The sequence below is a fragment of the Heptranchias perlo genome, unplaced genomic scaffold (assembly GCF_035084215.1).
Source record: "Heptranchias perlo isolate sHepPer1 unplaced genomic scaffold, sHepPer1.hap1 HAP1_SCAFFOLD_50, whole genome shotgun sequence".
NCBI classification, from domain to species: Eukaryota; Metazoa; Chordata; class Chondrichthyes; order Hexanchiformes; family Hexanchidae; genus Heptranchias; species Heptranchias perlo.
The window spans coordinates 6,087,963-6,104,248 of NW_027139516.1; the positions used below are offsets into that span (position 1 = coordinate 6,087,963).

General features: G+C 44.2%; 1 non-coding gene across 1 annotated transcript; it reads right to left on the reverse strand.

Annotated features, from left to right (window-relative positions):
* Nucleotides 1–15,603: 15,603 nt before the first annotated feature.
* Nucleotides 15,604–15,675, reverse strand: trnae-cuc (transfer RNA glutamic acid (anticodon CUC)). The gene has a single exon. It is a non-coding gene; the product is annotated as a tRNA-Glu (tRNA).
* Nucleotides 15,676–16,286: the final 611 nt, after the last annotated feature.

A 16,286-nucleotide genomic window follows, 5' to 3' on the forward strand; every position in this document is an offset into this window, starting at 1 on the left:
GGGGAAGAGGTGGAGAGGGAACGAGAGAGGGGGAGAGGGAGAGAGAGAGGGGAGGAGAGGGAGAGAGAGAGTGTGAGAGAGATAGAGAGCGAGAGGGGGAGAGGGGTAGAAAGGGAAAGGGAGAGAAAGAGTGAGGGTGAGAGAGAGAGAGAGGGGAAGAGGGAGAGAGAGGGGGAGAGGGAGAGAGAGAGAGAGAGGGGCAGAGGGAGAGAGAGAGGGGCGGAGAGGGAGAGGGGGGAAGAGGGAGAGGGAGAGCGAGGGAGAGGGAGCGAGAAGGGGGGAGAGGGATAGAGAGAGGGTGAGAAAGATAGAGGGTGAGAGAGAGAGTGGGGGAGAGGGGGAGAGGGAGAGGAAGAGAGAGTGGTAGGGAGGGAGAGGGAGAGAGAGAGGGAGGGAGAGGGAGAGAGAGAGGGAGGGAGAGAGAGGGAGAGAGGGAGAGGGGGTGAGAGGGAGAGACAGGGATAGGGGTGAGAGGGAGAGAGTGAGAGAGATGGGGAGAGGGTGGAGACAGAGAGAGGGTGGAGAGAGAGAGGAAGAGGGTGGAGAGAGAGAGGGAGAGAGTGAGAGAGGGAGAGGGAGGGAGGGAGTTCTGGGCTCTTGCTGTGCCTTTTTAATCCCTTGCTTTTGTATTTTAATCAATTCCCTCTCTCTCCCCTCAGGAATCTTTTTGATGAAATGCTTCAAGGAGATGATCCAGAAAGAGACATTTTGTGAGGAGGAGGAGGAGTGGGAGAAATCCTGGGCCAAGAATCGTTCTCTCCGCTGGGGACGGACTGACTGAGACCTTCACCACAGCCTGGACCCGATGGGGAGCACGTGAGTAATGTCTGGGTTACTCTGGGATCACTGGGTGCACACTGGAATCACTGGGATATTCAGGGGACACTGGCCGGGGGGCCACTGGGACATTCAGGGGACACTGGGGGGGTCACTGGGACATTGTTGTGGTAGTTCTTGTTGTTGTAGTGGTGGTCTGAACATCAAGACCGCCACTCTGGCATCACTCTGGGCTGATTGGGTGCACCCTGTCATCATTCTGGGTTCACTGCGGGATCTCTGTTGGCTACTTGCCGCCATCTGAGCAAGATGGCAGCGGCACAGCCGCCTTTTTTCCGAAATGTTGGCCGCGCTGTCCTCCATTTTGTCCAAGGTGTCGGTCCCCCAATATCACCCACAGTCATTTCTAGGCTGCAATCCTCAACCTGCCCTTTAACTGTCCTCGTGTCAGAGACTCACAATTCATATTTTAACTGGGAAACTGCAGGAACAGAGTGAAACGGGTCTGCTCGTGTCCCTGGATTCAGTGCACACTGCGGAGACATCTGTCTAAATTATAAATGAAACACCAGGAGTGAACATCGTCAATATAGTTATATAAAAGCTGTAAATGGAGCCGTTTATTATTATTGGATCAGTCCTGTATGAGAACAGATTTAAACTTTATTCCTGAGAGAGGTCTGATTAAGTAATAACCTGGACTTTGAGATGTTTGTGTTTTATTCACCACATTATTTACAGCGGAGTCAAAGCTGCTGATGTAATGTGTTTGTTAAACTGACTGTAACTAATAGCAATGATCAGGAGTATAACCGTGTCAGTGGAGACTTATCCCCTGTATAAATCAGGGCTTGTTGGAATGGATCAGCTCAGAGTGTCTGCTGGAGCTGTGGTTTCCAGGCCAACAGAAGTCAGTGCTTCTCACAGAAATGGGATATCCAGTAATAATTCAGATAGAACTTATTTGTTATCCTGTTCTTGCAGCCATTGGAGTTCCGGGTAAGCCGTCATCTCATCTGTTAATGGTGTCAATCGGTGCTAACTCTGCTGCTGTACTTGGCAAATTCTTTTTTGTCCCTACATATTTTACACAGTCACTTGTTCTGTTCCATTGGTTGAATGATGGAATGTGTTAAGTCTCTGCTCTTTCGGTATTGAGGCGCTGCATTATATCTGTCATGAACTTTGTATATCCAACACTGGCATTGTTACTGCATTATTCTCTGTACTGAATGTATTGGGATAAGAGTTGGTATCAGACCATCAGGAGATGATAACAGTTTCTTGTTGTGGAACTAACCTGTCCTGGAATATGTTTTCATCAATGTGTTTTCAATGATTGATAATGAGACAGCTCACGGTCTCAGTGTTACAAGGAGGCAGCGGAATGTCCTCCCTCCCCAATAACATGCTTCAGTTTAACTGAGATTTCAATGTATTTATTGGTGATCATTGTTATGAAATATTATTTCATTATGTGTGTATCTGACGCCGCTTCAGATGTCTATTTACTGAACTGAGTTTGCTGCTGACTCTTTCACATCTCCTTCTCTGCTTCACTGTGGATGAATTCACTGACTGTCACTGGACTTCACTGTAAAATGAAATGTTTTGATGTTTTGTGGTCTCAATTTGCACTGTCCCTGTTGGAATCAGCAGCCCTTCTATGTACCTGTAGGTTATAAGTATGATGTTGGTGTTTTGTAAATTGAACAATCCCGCCATCTATCCCTGTACCCTATAATTACTGGAGAAGGAATCTCAATTATTGTGAGATCTGTCTGGGAGAGGCATTCGATTCTATTCATTCCATGATTTGTAGATGAAGTGAACAGTGTTGGTGAACAGGTGGAGAATTGCATGATCTGTAGAAACATTAAACTATTCCACAGAAGCTTCACTATTTAACAAACTGACTGAGAATAGGATCGGTGGAACACGGGGCTGGTGAACAGAATGCAGGCACAGGATGATAGGATTTAATCGGATATAAAAATGGACTTGAGATAGGGAGTGGAGTGAGTGATAGAGAGGGTGACTGAGAGGGAAAGCGAGAGGCTGTGGTGTGAATAATTCATCAGAATGAACTGCTGAAACTTCCAATACAATTAAACAGAGAAAATGTGATTTGAAGTTGTTATTATGAAGTGGTCAGATTGGGTGAGTTTTTATTGTGGGACTCGCTCCTCATGTTTATATCCCTGTCAGGTCCTCAGTCTGTTTTTTGTGAATGTTCCTTGTTTTCCAACTTAAAACTAAACACAATGAAAATTTACTTCAAGAACACAATCAGTAATTTCTTGATCGTAATGAATTATTCGGATACTCTGTTTTTAAAGCTGGGCTGAATTCAATGAACAACTGGGTTGATTTAATTAATAAATATCAATTTAATTTTAATTGAATGTACAAAGTAAATTTATTGAACATATTTTACACCCAACACAGGTTCCCTGACATCAACAACCACAGAAATGAATTGTTGAATGTATAAGTTGGATTGTGTTATTGGGACCGATAGATTTGATTTCCTCCAACACTCTGCTGCAGTCTCTCTCTCTCCGAATCCCAGCCTCTCCTCCCACTGCATTTTATCCTCTGTCTCCTCATCCCTTACTTCAGTTCGTCCACTTTCCCAAACCATCTGCTCCTGAATCCCCTCCAGCTCTTACATATCCTTTTCCTTGTCTCCCTCCCAATCTCATTCACTGGCTCGGTCTCCAGCTGCCTTTCCCATTTAGTGCCAGCCCCTGTCGGCTCACTTAACCCAGAAAAATAAACCAGCTGCACCTCCCCCTGTCCCCTCACCTTCACGGCCATTCCCCTCTCTTTCCTCGTCCGTCTGGAGCCCAAACCCGGTTTAATCCGCTGGATTCCCATTGTGTAAAACCCCAGCTCCCTTCCCCACCGGCACTGCGCCCTCACTCAGCCCTTCCACTAGATCCGGTGCTCACTTTATTCACTTTCTGTATCCATCTCCCAATTCATTATTGATCATTGTGTTTAAAAACATCTCTCTGCCCGAAAGCACTGCCCAGGTCAATCAATCACTTTCCACCCTTCTGTGCAGCAACAAAGCTGGAAATTTCACCCCAGATCCTCTCAAACTGCTGCTTTGGCTCCAGGTCTGATCAGTAATTTATCTGCTTCCTTTTCTCTCTCTTACAGTTAAATTGGTGGCGATTGTGATCCTGTCCCGAGGAAAGTGCGGTCTCTCCAAATGTATCAGTGTCTACCTGGTGGGAATGGCAGTGGCCGATCTCATGGTCGTTATCACTGATCCGATATTGAGATGGATTAATGAGCTGTATCTCCCAATGTCATTCCTGAGCATTACTCCCGTGTGTAGTTTTGTTATATTCTTGTGTTATGTAACCGCGAATGTTTCTGTCTGGCTCACGGTCGCTTTCACCTTTGATCGATTTATGGCCATTTGTTGTGAGAAGCTGAAAACTAAATATTGCACCGAGAGAACGGCGGCTGTGGTTCTGGGAACAGTGAGTGTGCTGGGCTGTTTGGTGAATGTCCCCTGGTACTTTACACTTGAAACTCACTTCATAATTGATAATGTTCCCTGGTTTTGTGTGACTAAATTGATCGTCCGTACTTCCCCCGCATGGGCAGCATTTGAGATGTTTCACCTCATTTTAACCCCTTTTATCCCGTTCTGTCTGATTTTACTGCTCAATGTTCTGACAGTCAGGCGTATTTTAATGTCCAGTCGAGTCCGCAGGGGACTCCGGGGCTGCAGCAATGGAGAGAATCAGAGTGATCCAGAGATGGAGAACCGCAAGAAATCCATCATTTTACTCTTCAGTATATCGGGCAGTTTTATACTGTTGTGGCTGACATGGGTTGTCTTTTACATTTATGTGCGAATTGCAGACATTCGGTATTATTACTCCTACACTGACCCTGTTTTGCTCACAGAACACGCAGCAAAGATGCTGCAGCTTCTCAGTTCCTGCACAAACACGTGTATTTATGTCCTGACCCAGACTAAATTCAGAGAGGAGCTGAAGAACGCGGTTAAATACCCACTCAATCTAATTGTTAAATTAGTGAAATCATAGAACGAGCTGACGGGTTTCAAGCACTAGAACTAAATCCCATTTCATACTCCATCCCTACACTTCCCGGGGAATTGAAAGTACATTTTATATTAGCAGCACAGAATCACGAAATGATCTTAAATCTGATTCTGATATATTTTATTGACAATCTTTCTTATTGAGCCAGAATTTACTCTGCAGACGACACATGAGTTGTTGCTCGAAATGGCGGCTCTAAAGAGCTCAGCTGGACTTCAACCAATTGGCCCCCGGGCAAGTTTTGAAAAGCTGGTAACAAAAGTAGCTGCTGTGGGCCTGATCAGAATGGATACAGTCCACATAAATGGAAAAGGAGAGAGCGAGAGAGAGAGAGGGAGAGAGAGAGAAAAAAAATGACAGAGATTTAGAGAAAGAGGGAGAAAGAGACAGAGGTGGGGGAGAGAAAGAGAGGGAGAGGGAGAGCGAGACAGGGGAGGGAGAGAGACACACACAAACAGCGGGAGAGAGAAACAGAGAGAAGGGGGAAAAAGAGAGAGATTTAGACAGACGGGGAGAGAATAAAGGGACAAAAGAAATATAATGATTAATAAAGCGCAGAAAAATTTCAGACAGATTCACATAAAAGCGAGGGGGTGTGTGTGTGATAGAGAGAGAGAGAGACACAGAGAGAGAGAGAAACATGGAGGGAGAAAGACAGAGCTACTCAGAAAAGGAGAGATATAAAGACAGTTTGTAAGAAAGGAGAGAAAAATAAAGAGAGAAATAAAGAGTGAAATAAATCATCTATATAATGAAAGAGAGCAAGCTGACATGGATGGAACGAGAGAGAGAGACTGACAAAAAGTTACAAAGCGATGGAAGTAGAAGTGGAAATAATAAGATAGAAAAACAGGCAGAAAATAAATAGAGACAAACGACATAAACAGAGAACAGATGCAATGAGAGACGGACAAACATATATAGTGACAGGAGGGTAGAGACAGGAGTGAGAATAGAACACAGAAAGCATTAAATAACCAAACAAACTGTGTAATCAGCCTGGAGTGTGTGAGAGTGCTGACCAGCAGAACAGCAGCAGATGAAGCAGGCCAGACAGTTCATGTTTGTTCTGGGGTAACACTCTTGTGGATTTAATTTTGACATTTATAAGGTTGATGCCTGGAGGCTGCACAATAAAGTCACTCGGGCTTGTGTACCTGACCCTGATCATTACATGCTGCAGGAGTTTCCCAGCTGCTCTGTGTAGTAAACATTCATCCGATAAACGAAAGCCTGAGAATAAATCGGCTTCAGCATGTCTGAAGGAAAAGGACTGTTAAAAGGTGGAAGGGCTGTTAAAATGATTGATAATGACACATTATGAAAGATCACACAGCAGAGGATAGATCACCATCGCAACAAGCACGATTCCAGGAGGGCTCGAGGTGGTTTGAAAATCAGCCGAATTAACTTGGTTACCTTGTGGACACTGAGAGAAAACATGTGAAGTGTTAATCAATAATGGGTTGTATTTGTAGGAACCTTTTGTTGATAAGCCATCGTCCCAGAGATGTGATTCTCTGTTAAAAAGGTCTTTAAAAGCTGGGCAGAAGTTGAGTGGGGAGAGACACAGATCCACCACTCGGGCTCCAACCTCACCTTTCGCTTCCTGTCAGCACAACCTCACCTCGAATTTTCCTGACTGCTCGCTACCTCCCAGCTTGATGCCTCGATGCTGGTTTACCGATTGCCTGTGAATCAAATGACCTGGATACAAGAGAAAGCCACGCTACACTACAACATTATCCATCACAATACCTGGAATCCGGCCCCAAGTTTGAGCCAACCACAAGGAAATAAATTTCGTTACGGACTTAGCCTAAGATCGAAATTGGATTTCCAAACGGTTACGTATTTTTGGAATTCAGAATGTGTTGTTTTATTGGTGTTAAAGCAATTTTAATTCGGGCATAAACCCAAGATGTTGTTTAAATTCTAATCTCAATTTTTCTAGTTTATTAATATTAATAAATTTTTGTTTTCTTCATAAAACCATAGTTTGTGCCTGAAGTTTCTTCAGGATAAAGAGCCCGTTATTTAAATATGAAACTAAACCTTGTGGAGATAAACAGTCACTTTGCACCTTTTTGCTCCTCCATCTGTACCATGTGTAACTTTCCCAGTGAGCTGCTGGATTCTGTAATAAATCACAATGTACTCTTACCCCTTCTGCTGTGTCACTAAAGTGCTCTGTTACTGTTACAAATACTGTTATTGTTTCAGATTAAAGAAAAATATGAATAATGGAGAAATTAACCAAATCCCAGATCAGATCGACATTCAGATTGAGTCCAATTTTACTCTGATTTATTTAGTAGAAGCTACAATTGCAAACTCTATTCAAAATGGCTCATTGGACCTTTCCTCTGAATGTCTGGTCTCTCCTTCTCTGTAAGAATTAAGTCCAAATAACCAAATGTTAATCCTTTTTTTTGCAGAAGTTCACATTTTGGTCTTTATTTCCCTCACTGCACCGCTGTCTTTGTGTTAAACATCAGCTAGTGCCAGTCTCACACAGTGTGTATCTTTAACTATAGTGCAACAATTATTTAACAGGAACACCAAATGAACCCTCTCCTTGTCTCTCACCGTAACAAGCTGCTCCTCAGTGAGATGGATGCCTTATTAACGGCCATTATGTTTCAAGATCAGGACGGCCATTTTGTTTAAGCTTCGTTGCGGTCAATTTGTTCCTGATCACCATATTGCCCCCATTAAGTTCGCCACCTTGCGCCTCAGTTAAATGGCAGCCTTGCCCCTCAGTAAGATGTCCAGCTTGCCCCTCAGTACGATGGCTGCCTCACTGGTGTCCATTTTGTTTCAGTTTCATGGCATTGAAGTTGTTGTTCATAGATTCATGGTTTCATGGTGACTATGGCAGAAAGGGAGGCCATTCGGCCCACTGTGCGTGTGCCGACTCTTCAAAAGGGCTGTCGAATTAGTCCAATTTCCCCCTCTGCTCTTTCCCCACATCCTTTATGGAGGCTTTATAATAGTAGTTGTATAATCGAAATACATGTGTATGTATAGATGCAAATTGATGTTGTAGCAGTTGCTGTAATATATAAATACAAGTTGTTGTTGTCGATAAAGATTGTCTCTCAATCTTTTACTCTTTAGATTCTTCTCCTTTATAAACTGGGCTTTGTTTCTGTGTCAATGAATGTTGCTGAGAGATTGTCCCTGTAACTGAGTGAGGGATCATGCTGTTTATTAGGTTTCTAAAAAAACTTTTTTGCTTTCGCTGTTTTAAACGTCATGAATTTGTTGGAACTCTTTGGCTAATTGGAAAAATCAACAAACTGTAAGTTGCCCACAAACTGCAGGCTTTTTGTCCACTGCTAATTAAAGTAAGAGAAAAGAGCAAAGGGAAAGTTCATTCACCTTTGCAAACTACAACAAAACGGGTGAAGCAGCAAAAAATGCCCAGGCTTTTTTCGGCTGCTCCAGGAACAGAAGATCAAATGAGCACAGGGGTAATTTGGACCCTGCAGCAAACACTAACCAGGACAGACAGACAGACCAGCACCTTTCAGGGGACGGTTGGGGGATGGTGATTGAGGAAGTGAGGGAATGAGTGCCAAAGCATGAGAGAACACGCAGCAAACTTGTATTAGAGAGAGAGAAGCAACTTGTGCTCTTCAGTCTGCCCTGAGTGTCTTTCTCTCTCTGTCTCTCTCCCAGCATTTCTCTCTTTTCTTCAGATTCTCTGCTTTTTAACTGGGGGGTTTGTTTGTCAGTGGTGTTTGCGAAGAGATTGCCTGCCTGTGTAATGGAATGAGTGAATGACTGTGTGTGAATATGTGTGAGTGAGTGAGTGTGGGGGAGCTCTGGGCTCTTGCTGTGCCTTTTTAATCACTTGCTTTGTTTACAATCAATTCCTTTTCACAATCTCTCTCTCCAGAGGAATTTGTTTGTGGAAATGCTGTAACATAAAGATGTGGAATGAGAATGTTTTGGAGGAGGAGGATTCCTTGTACAAGAAGCTTTCTCTCCACAGGGGACTGACCGAGGGCTTCACCAGAGGCTGCACGCAATGGGGCTCACGTGAATTTTGTCTGGATCACTATGGGATCAATGGGTCACGGTGGGATCACTAGGAACACTGTGGGATCACGGGCTGCTGGTGGATCACTGGGACACTGTAGGCTCACTGGGACATTGTGGGATCACTGGGACACTGTGGGATTAGTGGGACAATGTGTGATCATTGGGTTGCAGTGGGATCACTGGGACACTGCAGGTTCACTGGGACATTGTGGGATCATTGTGTTACTGTGGGATCACTGGGACACTGCAGGTTCACTGGGACATTGTGGGATCACTGGGGACACTGTGGGACCAGTGGGACAATGTGTGATCATTGGGTTACTGTGAGATCACTGGGACACTGTGGGATCACTGGGACATTGTGGGATCATTGTGTTACTGTGGGATCACTGGGACACTGCAGGTTCACTGGGACATTGTGGGATCACTGGGGACACTGTGGGATCACTGGGACACGGTGGGATCATTGGGTTACTGTGAGATCACTGGGACACTGCATGTTCACTGGGACATTGTGGGATCACTGGGGACACTGTGGAACCAGTGGGAAACTGTGGGATCATTGGGTTACTGTGGGATCACTGGGACACTGGCGGCCATTTTGCTTAAGATGGCCGCCTTGCTGGCCGCCATTAAGTTTCAGCTTCATGGTATTAAAGGAGAAATTTCTTTACTCGTTCTATTTAATATATAAATATTATAACACGTGTTATTTTATACACACAAGTTGTTGAATACAAAGAAAGTCTCTCAAATTTTTACACCAATGCAGTTTGGATACTGGGACCTCTGGGTGTACCGTGAAATCACTGGGTGCGCTTTAAGAACACTGGGTGCACTGTGGGATCATTGGGATCATTTTGAGAGCACTGGGACACTCTGGGATTACTGGGGCACTTTGGATCACTGGGTCACTTTGGATCACTGGGTGCACTGTCGGATCAGAGGGTCCCTCTGCGATCAATGTGTGATCACTGGGTACACTGTGGATCACTGGGACACTGTGCATGACTGGGGAACTATCACTGGGTGCAATGTGGGATCACTCGGTGCACTGTGGATCACTGGGACACTGTGGATCAATATCACTCGGTGCACTGTGGGATATTAATTGACACGGTTGGGCCGAAAGGCACTGTTTACCTGCTGTAAATTCGGTGTAGGAAATAAATAATTGTTTTGTTGTTGTTGTTGTTGTTGTTGTTGTTGTTGTTAAGCAGGGAGTCCCAGAGACACTTCTTTACCCAGTTGGGCCGAATGGCTTCTTTCTGTGCCGTGCTATATTCTATGCAATGTGTATATATATAGAAATATACATATATATATGTCTAAAGATAAATATATTTTACATATAAGAATACGTTGCTGCAAAATAGAAATAGCAGTTTGGCCGAATGGCCTCTGTGATATACTGTGCTGTACTGTACATTCAATGTAAAATACATATAACTATATAATTATATTACATATTATGTTATACTGCATTTTCAAGAATTTGTTGTTGTTGTCAAATAAGGAATTCAAAGGAAAATCTTTACCCAGATGGGCCGAATGGTCTGTTTCTGTGACGTGCTGCATTCTATGTAATATTTATTGAAAGATATATAATATTGTATTATACATACAAGAAGTAGTTGTTGTAAACGAGAAATAGCAGTCGGGCCGAATGGCCTCTGTACTGTGCTGTACTCAGCATTCGATTTTAAATATATATAAATATATTGTTAAATTATAGATTGTATTATATTTTCTACTCCAGAAGTTGTTGTCAAAGAAGAAATTCGGGAAAACTTCATTATCCAGATGGGCTGAATGGCCTGTTTCTGTGCCGTGCTGTATTCTATGTAAAATATATATAAAGATATGTACGGGGTTAAATTCGATAACCCCCGAATCCGGGCACGGGGGTCGATTAACCCCCACGTAATTAACCTGCACCCGGTCATTGAGATGCCGACAATCCGTGAGATTGGTGCTGTCTGGTGATTTACCTGATTCCTGCGAGCTGTCAGGACTGGCTGCGCTGTTGAGCGGCATCTCACCAGCAGGAGGGGGCGGGGGGGCTATATTGTGTGAGTGCTTCGCACCTCTGAAAGGCAGCTTGCACCTCTTTAAGGCAGCCTTCACCTCTTGAAGGCAGGTTGCCCCTCTGAAAAGCAGCCTTCACCTCACAAAGTCAAACATTTGATTCAGATACAAACCTCCGGGGTCATTTCTTCTCGTACAGTTTTGATTGACAGCTTCTTTTGAATTAAACAGACCATTGCTTAAAATGACTGGCTCCCAGTCACTGTTTTGAAGGCATTTATCAGCCTGTCCTTTTCAAACTGGTGAGTCTGTTTGGAATCTCTGAGAATGTTAATCAAGTCGACAGTTTCCATCGTTTGTGAGAAAAAGACAACAAAGAACCAGGATGTTCGAAAGTTCGGTCACTGTTTCGTATAGCATTTGTGAATTATTTATTATTTTCTTTTCCAATAAGGATCTGGTTGAGCTTTACAGTAAAACTGTTGTCTTACTGCTACTGTTCTGTTTGTTCTCTTACTGTTTCACCAAATTGTTTTGCAGTTAAAGTCTAAAACAATGTCTAGTGAAGTGTGACTCTGTCACCCTCTGAAGAGCAGGCACGATTAGGCACTGGATAGAACGAGTGGGCTGAGATAATCTGAAGGGGTTTCACTGTTCATTACCTGGAGCCCTTCCAATGTTACATTGATATCAGGACAAGTGGAAACACTGAGACATTGGGAGTGAAGCCTCACCTAACAGAGGAGCTGCTTTTTCAAGCTGAGAAATACAGCTGGTTTTAAATCAGCAAAATTTAATGAAAGTCGGCAAAAAAGGCAAATATCTCTGAACTGTCGCCACTATCTGAAACACACAGACATTTTACTGATCGGGGAATAATGATCTTGTTCAAAAAATACAAATTACAAATCAATACTCATCTTTTTATAAATAACGACCTGATATAAATCATTGTCCAACCAAACAAAAGCACCAAACATTCCCAGGACATTGAGAGATTACGTGAGTGGGCAAAACTGTAGCAAATGGAGTTCAATGTGGGGAAATGTGAGGTCATCCACTTCGGATCTAAGAAAGATAGATCAGAGAATTTTCTAAATGGTGAGGAGCTCGGAACTGTGGAGGAGCAGAGAGATTTAGGGGTCCAAGTACAGAAATCATTAAAAGCTAGTGGACAGTTACAAAAATAATTAAAAAGGCTAATAGAATGTCCGCCTTTATTTCAAGAGGGCTGGAATATAAAGGGGTGGAAGTTATGTTCCAGCTGTACAGAGCTCTGGTTAGAGCCCATCTGGAGGACTGCATTCAGTTCTGGGCACTGCGCCTCAGGAAGGATATATTGGCCTTGGAAGGGCTGCAGCGCAGATTCACCAGAATGATATCGGGGTTAAAAGGGTTAAATTATGAGGACAGGTTGAATGGACAAGGCTTGTATTCCCCTGAATATAGAAGATTAAGGCGTGATTGAATTGAGTTGTTTAAGATGATGAAAGGAGTTGATAGGGTAGATAGAGAGAAATTACTTCCTCTGTTGGGGGAGTCTAGAACAAAGGGGCATGACCTTAAAATTAGAGCCAGGCCGTCCAGGGGTGATGTCAGGAAGCACTTCTTCACACAATGGGTCGTGGAAATCTGGAACTCTCTCCCACAAAAGTCTGTTGAGGCTGGGGGTCGATCCGAAATTTCAAAACGGAGATTGATAGACTTTTGTTAGGCAAGGGTATTAAGGATTCTGGAACCAAGGCGGGCAGATGGAGTTCAGATACAAATCAGCCATGATCTAATTGAATGGCGGAACAGGTTGAGGAGCTGAAATGTCTACTCCTGTGCCTATGTAACAGGCTCGTGTGGCTGAATGGACTCCTCTTGTTCGTATGTAACATGCGCAAGGGGCTGAATGGCATCCAGATCCTGTATAACAGTCTCGAAGGGATGAATGGCCTCCTCCTGTTCCAGTGCAACAAGCTCGAGGGGCTTAATGACCAAGTCCTATTCCAGTGTAATAGGCTCGAGGTGCTGAATGGCCTTCAGTTCCCGTATAACACGCTCGAGGGGCTGAATGGCCTGCTGCTGTTCCTATGTAAAAGGCTTGCGGGGCTGATTGGCCATCAGATCTGGTGTAGAGGGCTCGAGGGGCTGAATGGCCTCCTCCTGTTGCTATCTGACAGGCTTGAAGGGTTGATTGGCGTCTAGTTCCTGTATAACAGGGTCGAAGGGCTGAATGGCCTTCAGTTCCCAGATAACAGGCTCGAGGGGCTCAATGGCCTCCTCCTCTTGCTATTTGACAGGCTTGAGGGGTTGCTTGGCCTCAAGTTCCTGTATAACAGGCTCGAAGGGCTGAATGGCCTCCTCCTGAATCAATGTAACAGGCTTGAGGGGATGATCGGCCACCAGTAACGATGTAACGGGCTTGAGGGGCTGAATTGCCTCCTCCTTTTCCTGTGTAACAGCCTTCAGAGGCTGAATGGCCGTCGGTTCCCATATAAGAGGCTTGAGGAGCTCAATGGCCTCCTTCTGTTCCTGTCGAACAGCCGTGAAGGACTTGCCGCCATTTTGTCCAAGATGGCCGCCGTACTTACAGCCATTTTGTACAAGATGTCCAGCGAACTTGCCACCATTTTGTCTAAAATTTAGAGCCGGACCTTTCAGGAGCAAGATTAGAAAACATTTCTACACACAAAGGGTGGTAGAAGTTTGGAACTCGATTCCGCAAACGACAATTGATACGAGCTCAATTGCAACATTTAAATCTGAGATAGATAGCTTTTTGGCAATCAAAGGTATTAAGGGATATGGGCCAAAGGCGGGTATATGGAGTTAGATCACAGATCAGCCATGATCTTATCAAATGGCGGAGCAGGCACGAGGGGCTGAATGGCCTACTCCTGTTCCTATGTTCCTATGATATTATTCATATCGAATTCCGACCGGCATTTGATGAGGTTCCACACAAGAGACTGTTGGCAAAAATGAAAGCGCATGGAACTTGAGGCAATGTATTGGCATGGGTAGAGAATTGGTTCGGAGATAGGAGACAGAGAGTAGGGACAATGGGCACATACTCCAATTGGCAGGATGCGACTAGTGGTGTCCCCCAGGGATCTGTAACTGGGGTCTCAGCTTGTCACCATATTTATCAATGACTTCGATGAAGGAACAGAGTCTTATATCCAAGTTTGCTGATGACACTAAGTTAGGTGGTACAGTAAGTAATGTGGATGAAAGTGGAAAGTTGCAAAGGGACATTGATAGTTAAGTGAGTGGGCAAAACTATGGCAGATGGAGTTCAATGTTGGGTAATCCACTTTGGACCGATGATCAGGGTATTTTCCAAATGGTAAGAAGCTCGGAACTGTTTAGAAGCAAAGAGAATTAACGGTTCTTTTGCATAAATCAGTAAAAGCTAACGGACGGGTCCAAAAATAATTTAAAAGGCTAACGCAGTGTTAGCCTTTATCTCAGGGGGCTGGAATATAAAGAAGTGGAAGTTATGTTCCAGTTATATAAAGCTCTGGTTAGACTGCGTCTGGAGTAACTGCGTTCAGTTTTGGACACTGCACCTCAGGAAGGATAGATTGGCCTTGGAGGGGGTGCAGAGCAGATTCACCAGAATGTTACCGGGGCTGAAAAGGTAAAATAATGAGGACAGGCTGCATCGACTGTGCTCGTATTCCCTCGAGTATGGAAGATTGAGGGGCAGTCTGAGCGAGGTGTTTAACATGTTCAAATTATTCGATAGAATAGAGAGAGAGAATCAATTTCCTCTGGGGAATCAAGAACGAGGGGGACATCACCTTAAAATTAGAACCATGCCATTCAGGTTCGAAATCAGGAAGCACTTTTTTACACAAAGGGCAGTTGAAGTCTGGAACTCTGTCCCCCAAAAGGCTGTGAATGCTGGGGGTCAACTGAAGCTTTCAAGACTGAGATCGATCGATTTTTGTTGGGTCAGGGTATCGAGGGATAGGGAGCAAAGACGGGTAAATGGATTTGAGGTACAGATCATCTCTGATCCAATTGAAGGGCGGAACAGGTTCAAGGGGCTGAATGGCCTCCTCCTGTTCCCAATGGAAATGTTGAGAATATGTTTTGTTGAGGCTGTGACGTCTGGGTCAACCCCTGTCCAAACAAGGCAGGTCACATTTGGGAGTTTAATAACTTTGAAATGAACATTTTCCTTTTGTGACTTGTGCAACTTCGATCAATTGAATAGTTATGAAAGAGAATCAATGCAGTCAATCCAACTTATGGCTAATAAGCTAAGCAGAGGTTTCTGTGGTGTAGCGGTTATCACGTTTGCTTTGCACGTGAGAAGTCCCCGATTCAATCCCAAGCAGAAACATTATGTTCGGGCAAATTTATTTTTTCTCTGTGAAATACCCGGTCCTGTTAAATTTAACACAAATTCGTGGTCTCACGAGCATTGAACATTTTAAACCGAGCCCTTAAAAATACAGTGTGTAAAATGAGAAGGGATAAAAAGTTCATCGCACAAAAGAAATTATTAAAGTTTTCCAACTTCCCTCAGTCGCCTTTCATTCTGCAAAATAACGTTATCGGTTAATTAATGGAATTGAAAAAAATGTTTGTTTTTTTTTTCTTCCCACAGTCTTTGAGTGAGTTCATGCGACGAATATAACAAGTGTTCAAAAGTTGCTTCCCTGACCGGGAATCGAACCCGGGCCACGGCGGTGAGAGCGCCGAATCCTAACCACTAGACCACCAGGGAGCTCTGTTGACTGTCTTATCAGATGTAACATGGATTTCCCTTTGTCTGTGATTCAGCTTTTATTTCTTTTTAGCTCCTGATTGCGGATATTCCCGTGATTAAATAGGTAAAAAGCTCAGGAAAACCCGAGGAGGTGGCATCCCGCTCAACGAGCCTTTCCAGCAGCATTTATCTTACAAAGGACTGGAGTGAGTGAAACTTTCTCCGGGGGGGTCTCAATGTGGAAAGGGTGGCGAGTGAAAAAGCCATTTACCAGTCAGGATCGCCGAGCGGTCGAAGGCGCTCTATTTCGTGCCACACAGGCGGCTTTTTTTGTCTTCATTCATGGGATGTGGGTGTCAATGGCAAGGTCAGCATTTATTGCCCATCCCTAATTGCTCTTGAGAAGGTGCTGGTGAGCCGCCTTCGTGAACTGCACCTTTCATTGACTGTGTCATTGACGTTTTCTGGATAGAGAGAAACTCTTTCCGCTGGTTGGGGATTCAAGGACTCGGGGGCGCAGACTCACTTCTGACAACAGTGATTTTGACTCCTATTTTATTTGTTGCTTGAGCTGCAGTTTATTTTTCGGCCGAGTTGATTTGCTTTTCCCGCAATAACCAACCCGGTCT